Source organism: Bufo gargarizans, chromosome 10 (genome assembly GCF_014858855.1).
Source record: "Bufo gargarizans isolate SCDJY-AF-19 chromosome 10, ASM1485885v1, whole genome shotgun sequence".
Lineage (NCBI taxonomy): Eukaryota > Metazoa > Chordata > Amphibia > Anura > Bufonidae > Bufo > Bufo gargarizans.
The window spans coordinates 77693037-77712077 of record NC_058089.1 but is presented as its reverse complement, the minus strand read 5'-3'; the positions used below and the strand labels follow the sequence as shown (position 1 = coordinate 77712077).

Here is a 19041-nt window from a genome sequence, read left to right as displayed (position 1 = left end):
ACAGTTCTCCCAGGCCACTTTATGGTGACGCTGCATATGTTGACATTGACACCTTGGCTATGCTTCACCTTCTGCCCACATATTTGTCAAATTGCCATGTTCACCTCCTTTAGCGACTTCACTAAATACTGCCACACCGCCGAGTAGGTGATTTTACCCCCAACACTCCGCACTGACTGACTGCTACCGCTGCTGCCTCCGTGAACCTCTGCACCACTACTTTCCGGGCAGGTAGGCTCCTGCGAAGCGGGTGGTCTACCTCGGGCATGTTTGGCTCCCGACCTCCCACTGCTGCCACCCTGCTGACTCCTGGAAATGCTACCAACTTTCTGGCTCCGCCGCTGCCTCACACGCAAGCTGCCACCCTCTTCTCCCAATGATGATGAAGCCCCTTCGTCACCCGTCTCCCAATTGCGATCGGCTACATTATCATCTCGTACTGTCTGCAAGTCACTGATGTCCTCCTCATCGGTCTCTGGGCCAGGAGTCTGACCGCTCGCAACACCAGCTCCCACACCACTCTCCTCATCACTACTTGCCCGCCTACCGGAGGAAGCGGCGGTTATCGCCTCCAGATGATGGCTGGGGAACAGCTGCTGACTGTTCTCTAGTAGCTCGCCCTCGCTGTATAGTTGAGCTGAGCCCACAGCATATAATACTTTGGCTGAGGGAACAGAAAAGGACAGAGGCAGGTTGAGGACAGGTGGGGGCACAGGGCTTGCGCCATGCCAACTAAGGGGTGTGTCTGACAAACCCATCGACTCTTGGCTGGGGGTGTCTGATATCACTTGGGACGAAGTGGATGACCGAGTCAACCATTCAAGAACCGCTGGGTTGCTGGTCAGGACACGACTACTAGCTGAAACTGGGAGCACAGGCCTCTAGAAGTGACCCCTGCTGTCATGCCCCCTTACTCTGCTGTGACCGGTGCGTGCGCCAGAAACATTTAGGCCTCTGCCCCTCACCTGTGCAGGGCCTGTCACTTCTCTGTCTGACATACTGTTAGATCAAATAAGTAAATAAAAAGGAAATTAATACATCCCAAAAAAGGCTGTAATTTTGTGACTTCACCACACAACAGCAAATAATCCTATATTTTTTTTTGCCACTAAGACACACCCAAAAATGCTTTAGAATATATAACTGACCTGCTGAACGGCAAATATTATTTTTTTGCCACTAATACACGCAGGGCCGGTGCAAGGATTTTTGCCAACACAAGCGAAGCTACATTTTGGCGCCCCCCCCCCCCACGCTTCTCCTCTCTGTGGTCCTGGTATCTTCTCTCTCCTTCAGACAATGGCTGGTTTAAGGACCATATTTTTTGCCCTCTAAGACACACCAAGGTTTTAGAGGAGGATAATAAGAAAAAAATATTTTCCATTACACCTCAGGTCAGACCAGTAATCAGACCCCCAATGTTAATCAGACCTCAGCTAACAGCCCCAATCAGACCCCCAATGTTAATCAGACCTCAGATCAGACCCCCATGTCACATTTTTCCCCCTCCATGTCACATTTTTCCGCCCTCCCCCAGGGTGCGCCCTAAGGCGGCCGCTTGGTCTGCCTTATGGTAGCACCGGCCCTGAATACACGCCAGAAAAGGCTTTAGAACATATAACTTCACAGCTGAACGGCAAATAATGCATTTTTTTTTGCCACTAATACATGCCAGAAAGGGCTGTAATTCTGTCACTTCACCACACAACAGCTAATAAAGCCCTTTTTTTGCCATTAATAAACACCAAAAAAGGGTTTAGAACATATTACTGCCCCACTGAACGGCCAATAATACTTTTTTTTTTGCCACTAATACATGCCAGAAAAGGCTTTAGCACATATATCTTCATCGCTGAACGGCAAATAATAAAAAAAAATTGCCACTAATGCCAAAAAGGGCTGTAATTTTGTTACTTCACCACACAACGGCAAATAATCATTTTTTGCCACTAATACACGCCAAGAAAGGCTTTAGAACATATAACTTCACTGCTGAATGGCAAATAATATATTTGTTTTGCCACTAATGCACTCCAAAAAAGGGCTGCAATTCTGTCACTTCACCACACAACGGCTAATAAGCCCTTTTTTGCCATTAATACACGCAAAAAAAGGCTTTAGAACATATAACTGCACCGCTGAACGGCCAATAATACTTTTTTTTTGCCACTAATACATGCTAACAAAGGCTTTAGAACATATAACTTCACAGCTGAAGAGCAAATAATATTTTTTTTTGCCACTAATACAAGCGAAAAAGGGCTTTAATTTTCTCAATTCACCACACAACGGCAAATAATACTTTTTTTTGCCACTAATACACACCAAAAAAGCTTTAGAACATATAATTGCACCACTGAACGGCCAAAACATATAAGAACATATAAATGCACCGGACAAGGGCTAATAAGACGTAGAAATATTTCCTACTACTGGGGGGGAGGGAAATTACATTATAGGAGGGGAAGATAGTGCAGATAGAGACCGGGGGCAAGGTAGTGGGACTGGGGGAGGAATGGAAGGAGGGACTAGAACAGATCAGAAGGAAAGGTGTAGGGTAAAAAATATACATAAACCTCTCAAATGTATGTATACTAATGCCAGAAGCCTGACTAATAAAACTGGGGAGCTGGAATTACTGATGTGTGAGGAGAATTATGACATAGTGGGAATAACTGAGACATGGCTGGATGATAGCTATGATTGGGCAGTTAATGTACAAGGTTACAGTCTGTTTAGAAAGGATCGCCAAAACCGGAGAGGGGGAGGGGTCTGCCTTTATGTAAAGTCCTGTCTAAAGCCCACACTCCGTGAAGATATAAGTGAGGGACATGAACATGTGGAGTCAGTGTGGGTAGAGATACATGGAGCTAAAAACAACAATAAATTACTAATAGGAGTTTACTATAAACCACCTAATATACCAGAGGCCACAGAAAATCTACTACTAAACAAGATAGACAAGGCGGCAAATCATAAAGAGGTGGTTATTATGGGGGACTTCAACTACCCAGATATAGACTGATAAACTGAATTTTGTATATCTCATAAAGGAAACAGGTTCTTGGCAATAACCAAAGACAATTACCTCTCCCAACTGTTTCAGGACCCGACTAGAGGGACAGCCATACTGGACTTAGTATTAACCAATAGGCCTGACAGAACAACAGATGTGCAGGTTGGGGGACACCTGGGAAATAGTGACCATAAAGTAATAACCTTCCAATTATCATTCAAAAGAGTTTCTACAGGGAGGAACAAAAATACCAAACTTCAAAAAAGCTAAATTTAGCCAACTTAGAGAGGCCATAGGCCTAACTAAATGGGATAAAGTCCTCACAAATAAAAATACAGCCACAAAATGGGATATCTTTAAAAGCATCCTAAAATCTCATTGTGAGAGGTACATACCGTATGGGAATAAAAGGTTAAGGAACAAAAAGAAACCAATGTGGATAAACAGAACTGTAAAGAAAGCAATAAATGACAAAAAGAAAGCATATAAAACACTAAAACAGGAAGGTAGCACGGAAACACTGAAAAACTATAAGGAAAAAAATAGAACATGTAAAAAACAAAAAAAAAGCGGCCAAACTAGAGACCGAGAGATTAATTGCCAAAGAGTAAAACTAACCCCAAAATGTTCTTCAATTATATAAAAATGTTAAAGTATAAATCTGAAGGTGTCGGCCCTTTAAAGAGCAATGAGGGGGGAGTCGCAGAGAGCGACAAGGAGAAAGCAAAGCTGTTAAATATTTTTTTCTCCAATGTATTCACTAAGGAAAATAAACAATCAGATGAAATGCTGAATGTTGAAATAAATTCCCCATTAAAATTGTTCTGTCTGACCCAGGAAGAAGTACAACAGCGACTTAAAAAAATAAAATAGACAAATCGCCAGGACCGGATGGCATACAGCACCGTATCCTAAGGGAATTAAGTCATGTCATAGCCAGACCCTTATTTCTGATATTTGCAGATTCTATACTGACAGGGAATGTCCCACAGGATTGGCGCATGGCAAATGTGGTGCCAATCGATTTTACTGCAGGCCAGTACAAAAAGATGTCAAATACATATGTTTAAAAGAACAAAAAATATAAAATTTGATTAAAAACATGGCTAATGAAATCTCCCATCTTGAGAAAACCCCAAATGATAATAGTTGAAATTCGATAACATGGGTCGTCACGGGTGTTTAATTCTTCCGAGGTCCCAAACATTAGGCATTCACTGCACAGAAAAGGCCTTTTATGCCGCTCTATTTACCTGAGACAGGGACCGTTATTTGTTCTGGGTGGTGGTGGATATTTGTGGGCTGTCATGAGGAAATTCAATTAAACGTGGTCGTCACAGGTGTTGAATTTCTTCCGAGATCCATTCCTCATTCATATTTAGAAATGTGAGGTAGTCCACACTGTCATGAGCTAGGCGAGTGCGCTTATAAGTCACGATTCCCCCTGCTGTGCTAAACGTCCTTCCGGACAGGACACTCAACGAGGGGCGAGCCAAGAGTTCCATGGCAAATTGTGCCAGCTCACCCAGTAGTCCAGGGGTTCCTCACTTCTCAGAGCGTCTACATCAGCCGTTAACCTGATGCAGTTGGACACCTGGGTGTTCCCTGAGGCTGGATCCGCAGGGCGGCTGTCGATGGGTTGGTTGCAAGAATGATCTCATATCCGAAGTGACCAACACATCTTCAAACCGCCCTCTTCTTGCTTGCGCTGTAGGATTGGTACTCGTAACTGTTTCTCTGTGGGTGGAAATTCCTATGCCAGTGCCCGCAATAGTAGAATGTAGCATCTCTCACAGCAAGACCTGGAAATGCTGCATTCTGACAGCCCTCTGTGATGCTGGTAACATGTCCACTATTTAGTTTTTGTACCGGGGGTCTAAGTACGTTGCCACCCAGTACTGGTCCTTTCCCTTTATGCTTTATGGTCCCTCTTCAAACACTGGAGCATGAAAGCCCCATTTGCACTAAATTGGAAGCGGTGGAGCAGCTTGGCTCCTGCTCATCGCCCAGGAGAATGTCGTCCTCGGTCTCCTCCCCCCATCCACGGACAACACCAAGCATCCCAGGAAAGTTTAAAGCCTGCTCTTCTTGCTCCTCCTCCTCCTCCCCCCAGGCACCATCCTCCTCTGACTCCTCTTCAGACTCCTGCTAACTTGTCTCAGATGGAGTTGCCCCCCCCTCCTGGGAATTCATTCAGCATTGCTACTTCCTCATCTTCCTGCTCCTCGACGGCTTTATCAATGACACAACGCAATGCACGCTCCAGAAAGAAGGCGTAAAGTAGAATGTCACTGATGACACCCTGGCTGTGACTGACCAGTTTGGTGATCTCATCAAATGGCCACAGAAGTTTGCATGCGTCACGCATGAGCAGCCACTGATGCGGTGAAAAAAAACAAGCTCCCCAGAAACTGTCCTGCCGCAGAGTTCGTACAGGTAGTCATTAACGGCACGTTTCTGCTGGAGAAGCCTATCAAGCATATACAAGGTGGAGTTCTAGAGCGTCGGACAGTCACAAATCAGACGTCTGACGGGTAAGTGGTGTCGCCACTGAATGTCAGCAGAGATTTTCCTGGCCTGCCGCAAGACGTCCTGACCCCGGGGTATTTGGCAATGAATCGCTGCACGACTAATTTCAGGACGTGTGTCATTTTGCCCTGTTTCAGCACGCTCAGCAGATTGGCACCGTTGTCGCACACCACTTTACAAACTGTCAAATTGAGCAGGGTTAGCAATTGATCGGCCTTTGACCGCAGAGCTGAAAGGAGTACAGGACCGGTGTGGCTCTTGGCTTCCAGGCACAACAGCCGCAGCACAAAATGCACATCGAATAGGTTCTAGGGAGCTGGGGTGGGTGCAGCGGAAGAGGGAGTAGCATTGAAAAAGTAGGAGTCAGCCAATGAGGAGACGGAGGATCAGTAGGAGGAGGAGAAGAAGAGGCAGACCTGCATGCATGTAATCCGTGGCAGTGAAACCAAATCCACATGGGTGCCACAGGTTACATGCTTGACGGACGTCAGAAGGTTCACCCAGTGGGCAGTAAAAGTTATGTACCTTCCCTGCCTGTGTTTGCTAGACCATGTGTCTGTGGTCATATGTATCTTGGAACTGACACTGTGTGCCAGAGATACATTCAATTGCAGCTGAACATGGCCATATAGCTCTGGGATGCCCTTTCTGGGAGAAATATTTTCCTCCGGGGACCTTCCATTGCGGTGTGCCAATGAACACAAATTTTCTAAAGGCCTCCAAGTCCACCAATTTATATGGCAGTAGTTGGCGGGCTAGCAGTTCCGACAACCCAGCGGTCAGCCGTTGGGCAAGAGGATTATCCAGCATAATTTTTTTACGCTTGAACATTTGGGCCACGGAAGACTGCCTTGTGCCAGATAAACGCAACCACGGCACGGTGGAAGGTGGAGTGGAGGACAAATGAGAGGAGAAGGAGAAGAGGCAGGACGTGGAGCACCAGGAGTGTGGCTTTGTGGGTTCTGACGGCGTTGCTCCCACTGGGCTCGGTGATGGGAGGCCAAGTTTCTTCTTAAGGCAGTCGTCCCTAGGTGAGTGTTGGGCTTACCGCGACTTATGCGTTGACAGCACAGACTGCAGATGGCAACACTATTCTCAGCAGCTGACAAGTTAAAAAGAGCCCACACTGCGGAGCCATGTGCTGGCATCCTGGGAGCGCAAGATGTGACCGTGCATGGTGGATGGCTCACTCCAGATACATTTGAAGTCTGCTTTTTGCCTCCTGTGCACTGAGTTTTGCCTGCTTCTCCTCCCTATCTGCTGCTCCGTCTCTCCCTCTGAACTCCCCTCCTCTTCCTCTCTTGTGAGCACCCACGTAATGTCCTTTGACACGTCATCATAGTCACCTTCACTACCACTGACATTAGAGATCTCGGAGTAGGCAGCAACAGTGGGGACCACCCTCCTTGGGCTGATCTGGGTACTGTCGTCAGACCACTGGGTGGCAGCCGTTGCTACCCCCTCTTCCTCATCAGATGCCAAGAGTGGCTGTGCATCGGTAAGGTCTGTGAATGGATGGGAAAATAATTCCTCTGACTCAAATGGAGGGGCTATGGTGATGGTGGTGGTGTCTTTTGGGGTGCACACAGCAGAGGGTGCAGATACAGAAGATGAGGAGGGTGTAGAAGAGGAACGCTGAGTGAGACACTCAACCAACTCTGGTGTGCCCTTTGACGTAATTGCACATACTTTCTCCAACTTGCACGCATCTGACAACCCCTACCTCCCCTGCGGAATGGCCGACCTCTTCCTCTGTCTGCAATTTTCAAAATGACCCTGTGACAAAGTCCCTATAGAAGAGCAGTATTTGTGAAAGCAGGTATATAGAACCGCTTAATGATTATTTGCTGGAAACAGGTATATTAAACCACTTAATAATTTTTTGGGGGGCAACTGGTATATCACACCAGTGGAAATTATTTGTTCCAATAGAGTTTGTCTCTCTGTATAGCTGCGGTATCTCAGCAGAACCGTACACAACACCTGCAAATTACAAATGTACTATATGGAAATTATATTATAGGTATATCAAACCCCTGCCTCAATCAGCTTTTTGGGGGGCAAATGGTATATCACAGCAGTTGCAATTAGTTATTCCTATAGCCTTTGTCCCTCTTTATAGCTGCAGTATCGCATGCAGAACTGCACACAACTACTGGACAATACAAATGCACTATAATATATTTTCTATGTTAGAAAGTATATTATAAGAATATCACAACCCTCAGTATGTCACACCTATTGATAGCACACCTATACCAGTCTTTAAGAGGACTTTTGTTGCCCTATCAGCTAGCGTTTGGTGTTCCTAACAATCTGTCCCTGCTCCACACAGCAATCTCTCTCTACACTGGCAAAAGACTGAATGTAAAATGGCGGCCAGATCAGGTTTATTTATAGGGAAGGGGCTGTGTCCATGTGCTGAAACATCTCAATTGGCTGTCCTGTCCCACCTGATGGATGTGTCATGAGTCAAAGTTTGGCGCTATGCAAAAAAATATGGCGCGTGCGAATATCGCCATATGTTCGAAAGTTCAACAAATCGCGAATGAGCAAAGTTCGCCGCGAAATGACCGCAGGGCGAACCACAAGGCAATCTCTAATACTCCCCTCATCCATTTTTCTCATGGAGAGGCTATTGCGGCCATCTTAATTGAAGAAACATCATCACACTGACCGGGCGCATGTGTTGGAGAAAGCTGGAACTATAAATAAACATCCGACTGGCTTGATCCCAAACTAAGGAGCATATAGGTGAGCCCTATAAAACCTGAAGAGCTCTCCCTGACTGCTATGCCCATGCAAAGGTCTTAATGGTAGACGATTGCATGCCCTCGTACCTTTACTATGTGACACCAGAAAACCCTATAATAGTGAGGGGACATGCACTTAATACGGATGGAGTCAGGGTCACCTAGAATCAAGCCAGCAAGGAAACACAAATAAAGAAAACAGACTTATCTGAGGAATCAGCAAAAGCAGGCTCCAGCAGTGAACAACTCATCCAGGAAGAAGTATAAACCGCAAAGTGAGGCATTTTGGGAGGGAATGTAAAGGGAGACAATTAGTGTAAATAGGTGACAGCTGGGAGAAGGAAAGGAGATGACAAAGTGAAACCAAAACAAAGAACGTCATGCAAGAGGTAGAGAAGAACATCTAATAGACCTTCTCACAGACCTGGTGGTAACACCAAACCTCTCACTGTGTCACATACCCGGGACAGGGCATCCGCGCTTCCCTGTAACCAGCCTGCCCTGTGTTCCACCGAAAACTCGAAAACTTAAAGTTTAGGGAAAGAAACCATCGGGTGACCCATGCATTTCTGTCCTTGGCCTGGCTCATCCACTTGAGGGGGGAGTGGTCAGTCACCAGGCGGAATTTTCTCCCCAATAAATAATAGCGGAGAGATTCTAGTGCCCACTTGATAGCCAGGCACTCTCTCTCCACTATACTATACCGGGTCTCGGCTGGGGTGAGCCTACGGCTGAGAAAGACAACGGGATGCTCCTCCCCGTTTACTTCCTGAGACAGTACAGCACGAGGCCTACTTCAGAGGCATCAGTCTGTACTATAAACTCTCTTTTGAAGTTGGGCGGCACCAAAACCGGGGTCCCGCACAGGGTCGACTTCAAAGCAGAGAAAGCCTCTTCCGCCTGATCATCCCAGCGAACCATCATTGACTTATGTCCCTTCAAGAGTCCTGTCAAGGGCACAGCTAGAGTAGCAAAATTGGGAACAAACCTCATGTAATAGACCATTATTCCCAGGAATTACTTTATTTGCCTAGTGGTGACAGGTCTGGGCCAATTCTGTATCGCCTCTATTTTGTTTACTTGGGGTTTGATGACTCTGTGCCCAATGACATACCCCAGGTACTTAGTCTCTTCTAACCCTATCACACATTTTTGGGGGTTAGCGGTTAGGCCAGCTTTCCGAAGGGATTCTACTACAGCCTGCACTTTGGGTAGGTGACTTTCCCAGTCGGTACTGTGAATGACAATATCGTCCAGGTAAGCTGAAGCGCATCGACGAAGTGGAAGAAGCACAATGTCCAATAGTCGCTGAAAAGTGGAGGGGGTACCATGCAGACCAAAAATTAAGACCTTATATTAAAACAGCCCCTCAGGCGTGATGAAAGCAGCTTTCTCTTTGGCAGCCTCTGTTAAGGGCACCTGCCAGTATCCTTTCGTGAGGTCCAAAACAGAAAAATTCCAGGTTTGTCGTAACTTCTCGATGAGCTCATCCACCCGGGGCATGGGATACACATCGAATCTGGAAACTTCGTTAAGTTTTCGAGAGTCGTTACAAAACTGCAACGTCCCGTCCTGCTTGGGTATTGCTACTATAGGACTCGCCCACTCACTTTTTGACTCCTCAATGACGTCTAGCTGCAACATTAGCTGCACTTCCTCCGATATGGCTTGTCGCCGAGCCTCAGGCACCCAGTATGGTTTCAAATGGACTTTTGCATTAAGCTCAGTGACAATGTCATGCTGGATTACGGCTGTGCGTCCAGGGAGGCCCAAGAACACATTTGTGTTCCGACTAACGAACTCCCTGGCCTCCTGAGTCTGTTCAGAGGAGAGGCTGTCAGCAATTTTTACTGTGGCAGCCGTCTCTCTTGCATCAGACAGAGGGGCTGCTACCTCTCCGCCTACAAAATGTGGCCGCGGAATGTCTTCTGTACAGGTTTCCCTATCTTTCCAAGGTTTGAGTAAATTCACATGGTAAACCTGCTCTGGCTTTCGCCGCCCTGGCTGGTGTACCTTGTAGTTTACATCTCCAATTTTCTTGAGTAACTCGTAGGGCCCCTGCCACTTAGCCAGGAACTTACTGTCCACGGTCGGCACCAGAACAAAAACCTGATCACCCGGGTTAAAGATCTGGACCCGAGCCTGCTGATTATAGACCCGACTCTGGGCTCGCTGAGCTGCCTCCATATGTTTTCTGCTGTCTCTATCCGATCTTGCATCTGGGTAACATACTTAAGGACACTTTTATGTGGAGTGGGTGTTGTTTCCACGCCTCTTTAGCAACGTCTAAGAGACCGCGAGGGTGTCTGCCATATAGTAGTTCGAAGGGCGAGAACCCATTAGGTACCTCTCGCACTGGGAACATGAGATAGGGCTGAAGGAGGTCCCAGTCCTTCCCATCTTTAGACATTAGTTTGGTTAAACTGTTCTACCAGACCGTCCGTTTGCGGATGGTAAACGGACATTCGTAGTTGTTTTAGGTGCAGCAACTTACAGAGTTCCCTCATCACCTTGGAAATAAAAGGGGTCCCTTGGTCGGTCAGAACCTTTTCAGGTAGTCCTACTCGGGAGAACATCTCCATTAACTCCTTAGCTATGAGTTTGGCCGGGTTATGTCGCAGTGGCACCGCCTCCGGGGACCGAGTGGCATAGTCTAGAATGACTAAGATGTGTTGATGCCCTCTGGCGGACTTCGGTACTGGGCCTTTGAGGTTCATAGCTATTCGGTCAAACAGTACTTCAATAATCGGGAGAGGTACTAGGGGACTACGGAAATGTGGCTGGGGGCTAGTTATCTGGCAGGTTGGGCAAGACTTACAAAACTCTTCCACTTCTTTGAATATGCTGGGCCAGTAAAACCGCTGTAGAATATGATCCTGAGTTTTCTGCAGCCCCAGGTGACCCCCGAAAACGTGTTGGTGGGCTACATCTAACACAAGTTTGCGATAAGCCTTGGGGACCACCAACTGTTTAATAGGTTCACCCCGTAGTTGGTTAACCCGATACAACATATCTTGATGAACTTGGTTTACTCTGCTAGGGTTACCCCTGTCTCATGGGTATCAGTCACTCTCATAGTAGGCCACAGCGCCGGGAAACCCGGGAGATCTCTCCCTATTATTAGTTCATAATTTAGATTTGTGGCGACTGAATTTGGTACCTACGATGGAGTATATTACCCATAAAATCGAGGCCTGGGAGAACCTGCCACTATCCCTGGTGGGCCGAATAAACGTTGTCAAAATGGTATTACCTAAATTGCTATATGTCTACAGAGTAACTCCTTCGAAAATTCCCAAATCTCACTTTGAGTCCTTAGAAAGAGTGCTGTCGCCATTCTTGTGGAGACACCAGGCACCACACCAGAAAATCCCTAAAGGCCTTATACTCGCAGGGAGGACTGAGATTGCCAGATATGTATATTTACTACATCGCCACACAACTGGTATATGCATCATGGTGGATCAGGGCTGATGAGAACAACCCAGCAGTGGTCCTCGAGGCTGCGCTAGTGGGCTCATACAAGGGGCTGGCTAACCTGGTGCATCGGGGAGGGGCGCACATGGTAAAACACTACACGGAGGCTATGGTGAATGTGGTGGCGGCATGGAAGACATTTGTAGAGGTACAGTACATGTGGTGAGTGAAGGAGAGACCTGGTCCCCATATATCCCCCTGTGGAGAAATAAGCATCTCAAGGAGCTTCTCCATCTCCCTGACTTTGAATTCTGGCCCCAGAAAGGGGTAAAATACTTTACTCAACTATATGAAGACAGCTTTTTCCGTACTTTTGACAGTCTCTAAAGAGAATACAACCTACCCCATGTGAGTTTTTATCGATACCTCCAGTTGACACATGCCTGCGGGACACAGTTTAGAGCTTTACCTCTACAGTTGAAATGTGGGCCCCTTGAATCTATTGCTAGGCGAGCACAGCCCTATAAACCAGTTTCCTCTTTATATAAGGAGATAATGAAAATGCAAGATTCTCCACTCCGGCGATCATTTGAGCGTTGGTCCGTGGATATTTCTGGGCTGGAGGTGTCTCACCTGGAGGAGTTGAGCTCTGTATGGAGAACCACGGTAATTAGTGCCCGAAACCAGCTCATTCAGATGAAGTGGATACACAGGGTGTATCTGACCCCGATGTGCCTGCTCCACATGCGTAGACTACTGGATGCTTCATGTTCAAGATGCGAAGAGTCGAGAGGATCCTTGTACCATATGATATGGGCGTGTCCCACTATGCAGCTGTACTGGGGTCGGATATGCACTTTCATTAATACGAAGCGGGGTCTCCCGGGGATCTGTTCCCCTATAGTATGCTTACTGGGACTTACTAAATATGGCAGAAGACTGCTCCGTTTATTAATGTTTTTTGGAAGAAAGACTATTCTCCTAAACTGGAAACCACCTAAGGCCCTACTCTGGATCAGTGGATACAATTGATAAATGCTGATCTCAACATGTATAAGCTAACATAAACTGCTAGAGGAACTCCAGACTGCTTTGAAAAGATCTGGGGTGTTTGGCTACATGCATAAAACATGGCTTAAGTATTGATTTGGGTGGGGCAACGGGGTGCTCAGAAGTGTATGTGTGTGCGCGGTGTGAATGATGTCTAGAGACCTAGGGTTGCCACCCGTCCGGGATTGACCCGGACAGTCCGGGTTTGTAATCCTGTGCCCGGGTACAAGCCATTCTTACTCGGGCACAGGATTATTCATTCAAACGGCAGACAGTGTGGACGTCCAACCGAGAGTGAGACAGACTCTGATCACATAAGCTTAGCTGCTGTCACTCACTGCGGCGGCCGGGGCCAGGTGATCAGGTGAGCGCAGCCAGCGCTCCTCCCGAGCCTCCCCAAGTCCCTCCCTCACCCTCCCTCCCCTCCCTCCTCTAGTCTACAGTCACTACAGTGTAACAGTGAATGATGCCAGGCAGCGCAGTGGCTCACTCACTGTTCAATCAGTCTTCGGTCTCCTTGCTCTTCCTCACTCCTCCCCTGCCTCCCAGTCCCTCCCTCCTTCTCTCTGATAAGGAAGTCAGGTCCACACAGGAAGTGACATCAGAGAGAGAGGCAAGGAGGGAGAATTGAAATCCTTCTTCTCCAAACTCCAGTCCAGCTCCAGCAGCCTGCCCAAATAGTGCCCAGCCCAGTGCCCACTGTGCCCTGCCTGCAGAGTGGTTTTTCAACTTGTGTGTGACCAAGACAGTCCTGACACCTGTCCAAGATAGTCACTTCTAAAAAGGTATATAAAACATTTGAAGTGTGTAAATGTAACAGTGTTTAAACAGGACCTTTCACCTGTAAAAAGAATGTGAACTAAGTATGCTGACATGGAGAGCGGTGCGGCGCCCGGGGATCTCACTGCACTTACTATTATCCCCGGGCGCCGCTCCGTTCTCCCGTTATGCCCTCCGGTACCTTTGCTCTGTAAGTTATAGTAGGTGGTGTTTGCCCTTGTCCGGTGGGTGTCTCCTTCTCCTAGGCTGCAGCGCTGGCCAATCGCAGCTCACAGCCTGGGAGGTTTTCTCATTTCAGCATACTTAGTTCACATTCTTTTTACAGGTGAAAGGTCCTCTTTAAACAGGTTTCTGAATCTGTCAATCATCAGAAAAAACTTTATGTTATGTAGCTGACTGACATTAGCGATAAGCCAATGTCGGCAGTACATAACTGTGTTTTATAACTCCCTGCCTGCCGCTGCCGTTCTCTTAAAATAAATACTTATAATATGCTAATGAGCCTCTTCAGGGGTGTAACGATCGTGGTGCGACAGCGACCAGGGGTGGAGGTGGGGCATGGGCGTGGCTGGAGGTGGGACATGGGCGTGGCTGGAGGTGGGACATGAGTGGGGCCTGGAAGGGGGCCCTCCCTCCCTTCTGTTCGGGTTTGGCTTGAAGAAAAGGTGGCAACCCTATAGAGATCGCTCAATATGTCTGGGGGGGAAATTGCCATAAAAGACATGCATCTAATTCTGATTAAGTTCCCTCTCTAATATTGGACTTCTCGTCTTCAATAATGTCTAATGTTCTGTCTGTTTAGGATGCTGATGTACTGTGAACTTAAAAGTGAATACATTAAATACTATTAAAAAAATATTTGTGGCGACAGCCACCTCATTGGTCCATCTACCGGCCACCTTGGTTAGAGACACCAGTACGGTGGGGTAGTCTTTTAAGTCTCCGTTGATGCACTTCACCCTGACTTTCTGGCCAGTATACTCAGTGGACCACACCAGAGTAGCCCTTACTAGGGTTACCAGACTCCCTGAGTCCAGCAGAGCCTCCAAAAGAGTGTTTCCCACTTCCACCTGGCACAAGTGATCTAGAGACTCTGGGGTACCTGTTGCACACAGCCTCCTGGCATATAGAGACTGACGATAGCCATAGTTAGTGTCCATAGGCTCAACCTGTCCCAGTCAGCCCTTACATAGCCAGGCTCCTGAAACTGCCAGCAGACTATCGGAACCAGGTCCGCCATGTGTACATCCGGACGGGTTTTATCGGCTCAAATCTCCGGGCCTGGTGTGGCAATTTCCGGGGTTTCTCCATTCTCCAAATTCTGCAAGTCTTCCATTTCAGTATTAGATAGATTAGAGAAACGAGTCTCATTAGCACCCAACTTTTCAAGATCGGATACAACCATTTGCAGAATGTTATCAATATGATCAGAAAGAACTAGAGGGGGCAGTCTAGTGCTTCTAGGACGTAGGTCTGTTAACGGATCGTCTCCCAATTTCCTGGAGATTTGCTTCCAAACAGCTCTAGATCAGCAAAGTCAGTCTCCCGGATACCCAGTTCCTCACGGGTGTACCTATTGGTATTCATAACAAATTTTCCCATTTTAATTTTCTTGCAAATAAATACAGATCCTTCACCCATGAAAATAACTTAAACCTAGTTGTAGGTACAAAAGATAATCCCCTCTGTAGTAAATTAAAGTGGCCATCAAGATGCGAGATGATAAATGTATAACTTGTAAGTTATCCTTATTTATTGATTCATTCCCTCCATGGACCGGTCCCTTAGTTGATAAGGAGGTGGACCTCTGTCCAAAAAAGGAGAGAGTTGGTTGGGAGGAACTGACACTGAGGAGACAGATGAGGAAGACCCCATAACATCCCCACCATGTATATTTGTCCTCTGTTTCGCCCATGTTTGCCACTGCTTTCCACATCCTCTAGATGGTAATATTTCCCTACCTCGTCCCCCTGACCTTATGGGTCTAGCTCATTCTGAATCTGAAAAATCTGGATTAGAGGAGGAGATCTCTGACTCAGTGGGAGAAACAGATCTTGATTCTAACTGATACGCCCTGTTTTTGAGTATTTGCCTTTCTCTGGATCAACATGGTAGAGTTATAGATTGCACTTGATGGACCTATCTGTTATCAAACGTATTAAGGCTGGTTTTACATGCTGTCTTTAGCATTTTTTTTTGTTTTCTTCATTTTTTTTATACATGAAGATGTTACTTCTTTATATTTATCACGGCTAGTGAATTATGACATTTATTTTAGTTGAAATATTTTTTTCCGATTTTGCCATTTTTGTAAAAAAAAAATCAGTATGCTGTGGGTATGACATTTTTCATGTTGGTATATAATTTTTCAGTGAAAACATTTAAAGAAGAAAAAATTACAAAAACTTAAAAAAACTCTGAACTGCCTAGTGTAGGCAGATAAGGCTACTTTCACACTTGCGGCAGAGTGATCCAGCAAGCAGTTCAGTCGCCGGAACTGCCTGCTGGATCCGGCAAAACGTATGCCGACTGATGGCATTTGTAAGACTGAAGTCTTAAAAATGCCTGATCGGTCAGAAAAATGCATTGCAATACCAGATCCGTCTTTCCGGGGTCATCTGGAAAAACAGATCCGGCATTAATTTTTTTCACCTTTTTTTTCGGTCTGCGCATGCACAGACCAGAAGGACGGGTCCGGCATTCTAGTATTTTGAATGCCGGATCTGGCACTAATACAAAGAAAATGCCAGATCCGGCATTCAGGCAAATGTTCAGTTTTTTGGGCCGGAGATAAAACCGTAGAGTGCTGCGGTTTTATCTTTGTCCTGATCAGTCAAGAAGACTGAACTGAAGACATCCTGATGGATCCTGAACGGATTGCTCTCCATGCAGAATGCATGAGGATAAAACTGATCAGTTCTTTTCCAGTACAGAGCCCCTAGGATGGAACGCTATGCCAGAAAAGAAAAAACGCTAGTGTGAAAGTACACTAACTTATAAATATGGGGTCATAAACAATATATTAACACATTAATTAAAATATTTCTGTAAAATATATTCACGGTCTAATCCTTGTCACACTCTGTTAATAGTGCTAGGAGTAGGGTTCCCACCCTATAGGTAATATATAAAATAAACTCCAGCACGAAATGTTGTTTATTAATAATTACTGCGGCTAGTGTGACTTTTCGGCCATGTGGCCTTCTTCAGACTAATGCCGCTTGTGGGTAGAGGAAAGAGAGCAGTCTAGGAGGTAAAGCGTTGTGGTGTACAAGCAATTCCGCTGCATTGTGGAAAAGAGGCGCTTTAGCGGAATTGCTTCTACACCACACTGCTTTACCTCCTAGACTATTCTCTCTCTTCTACCCACAAGCTGCATTAGTCTGAAGAAGGCCACATGGCCAAAATGTCACACTAGCAGCAGTAATTATCAATAAACAACAATCAAAGTGCATTTCGTGCTGGAGTTTATTATATATATATATATATATATATATATATATATATATATATATATGTATATGTAAAATATATTCATGTATTTAAATGGTGAGAAGCAGACAACAAAAAAATCTTGAAGTATGATTTGACTTACTTCATTTTTGAGCTAACTGCCCTATCCCTTTGTCTTCTGTTTTTATACCAGTTAGTAACTTGTGTGGGACGCAATCCAGTCATGTAGGAAAGATGCCTCTTTTGTGCTGGACTGGGATATGGATTTCGAAGATAACACTCTCTTAGCAGTTTCCGGGTGTTTTCCTAGTAAAGTATAGCAAGTACACAGCTATATATACAGTATGTAAATTAGGGATCGACCAATTATCGGAAGTACCGATATTATCGGCCGATATTAAGGATTTTGCACATTATAGGTATCGGCATCTAACCTTGCCGATAATGCGTATAAATCGAATACTAGAGAGTGCTAATGGAAGAGCTCACTAGTATGCATCGGGTGCTGGGAGCAAGGAAGAAGCACAGCAAACGTTTCCGATACTCACCCTCCCTGGTCTTCTTTGATGGGGCCCGTGCTGCACTGTCATGACCCCATACAGCGTCAGGACGTAGTGCACGCATTATCACCTGATGCTGCATGCTGTCAGGTGACAGTGCAGCGCGGGCCAGAGAACACAGGGGAGAGCGACACCGGACCCGGAGATGAAGAGGAGCCGTGGCACAGGAGAGGTGAGGAGTTTTTTTTATTTTATTCATCTGATGTTTGATAAGTGTGGTGTGGAAATTGGCATTATGTACTAGTATATTATAAACGTAAATTTATTAACCACCTCCCATCCACACGTTGACTATAAACGTCCGGGAGGTGGTTCTCTATCTCTGAATGGACATTTCTGAACTTCCATTCACAGATCGCAGCTGCATGCTAACCGTTCAGCTGCAGATCAGGTTGCCTGCTGTCAGTGACAGCAGGTCAGCCATTAGAGAAGGCAGGGACAGTTCCCAGGTGTCCCTGCCTTCTAGATCGCTGTATACACAGCGTTTACTGAGCGCTGTGTATACAGTGCAGCAAGTGCTATGCGCTTCCTGTTTCATGTGACCGCCGGAGTCGGGTGAATGCAGGAGCTGTTGGGTCTTTCACAGACGTTGATCAGCCCTGCACTGAGGCTGTACAGCGCAGTATACTGCCATACAGCCTCTCTACTATGTCAGCCCCAGTTACAGGAGAAATCAATAGTGGGGGGGGAAAAAATAAAATACATTTAAATGTCCCCCAGAGGTCTTGTATGAACTTATGGGGGACGAAAAGCATAAAAAAATAAAAAAAAATAGTGTTAAAATGAAATATACAAAGTTTTCACATGTAAAAAATAAAATAAAAAAATTAATACGCATATTTGGTATTGCCGCATCCGTAATGGTCGGCTCTATAAATATATCACATGATCCAACCAGTCACCTTACATCACAAAAAGTGCAACACCAAGTGATAAAAAAAGGCGTATGTCCCACAAAATGGTACCAATTAAACCATCACATCATTCTGCAAAAAATGAGCCCCTACATAAGAAAAACATAGAAAAAAAACCCACTATAGCTCTCAGAACATGGAGACATTAAAACATATTTTTTCTGTTTAAAAAATGCTATTATTGTGTAGAACTTAATTAAATAAGAAAAAGTAACATATTGTCACATGACCTAACCCCTCAGGTGAACGCTGTAAAAATAAATAAATAAAAACTGTGCTAAAACAACCAATTTTTTGGTCACCTTGGCCCATAAAGTGTTATAATGAATGATCAAAAAAATCATATGTATCCAAAAATAGTACCAATAAAACTGGCACCTTATCCCCTAGTTTCCAAAATGGGGTCACTTTTTCGGAGTTTCTACTGTAAGGGTGCATCAGGGGGGCTTCAAATGGGACATGGCATCTAAAAACCAGTTCAGCAAAATCTGCCTTCCAAAAACCATGTGGTGTTCCTTTCCTTCTGCGCCCTGCCGTGTGCCCATACAGCAGTTTATGACCACATGTGG

At 45.8% G+C, this 19041-nt stretch overlaps 1 long non-coding RNA gene across 2 annotated transcripts in view; it reads right to left on the bottom strand.

Annotated features, from left to right (window-relative positions):
- The window catches only part of LOC122921000, a 150924-nt gene that overhangs the window by 30330 nt on the left and 101553 nt on the right, over positions 1-19041 (bottom strand). For both annotated transcript variants that reach the window (XR_006386953.1, XR_006386952.1), the window contains exon 3: positions 17141-17304. This is a non-coding gene — a long non-coding RNA (uncharacterized LOC122921000). The remainder of the gene's footprint in view (positions 1-17140; positions 17305-19041) is intronic.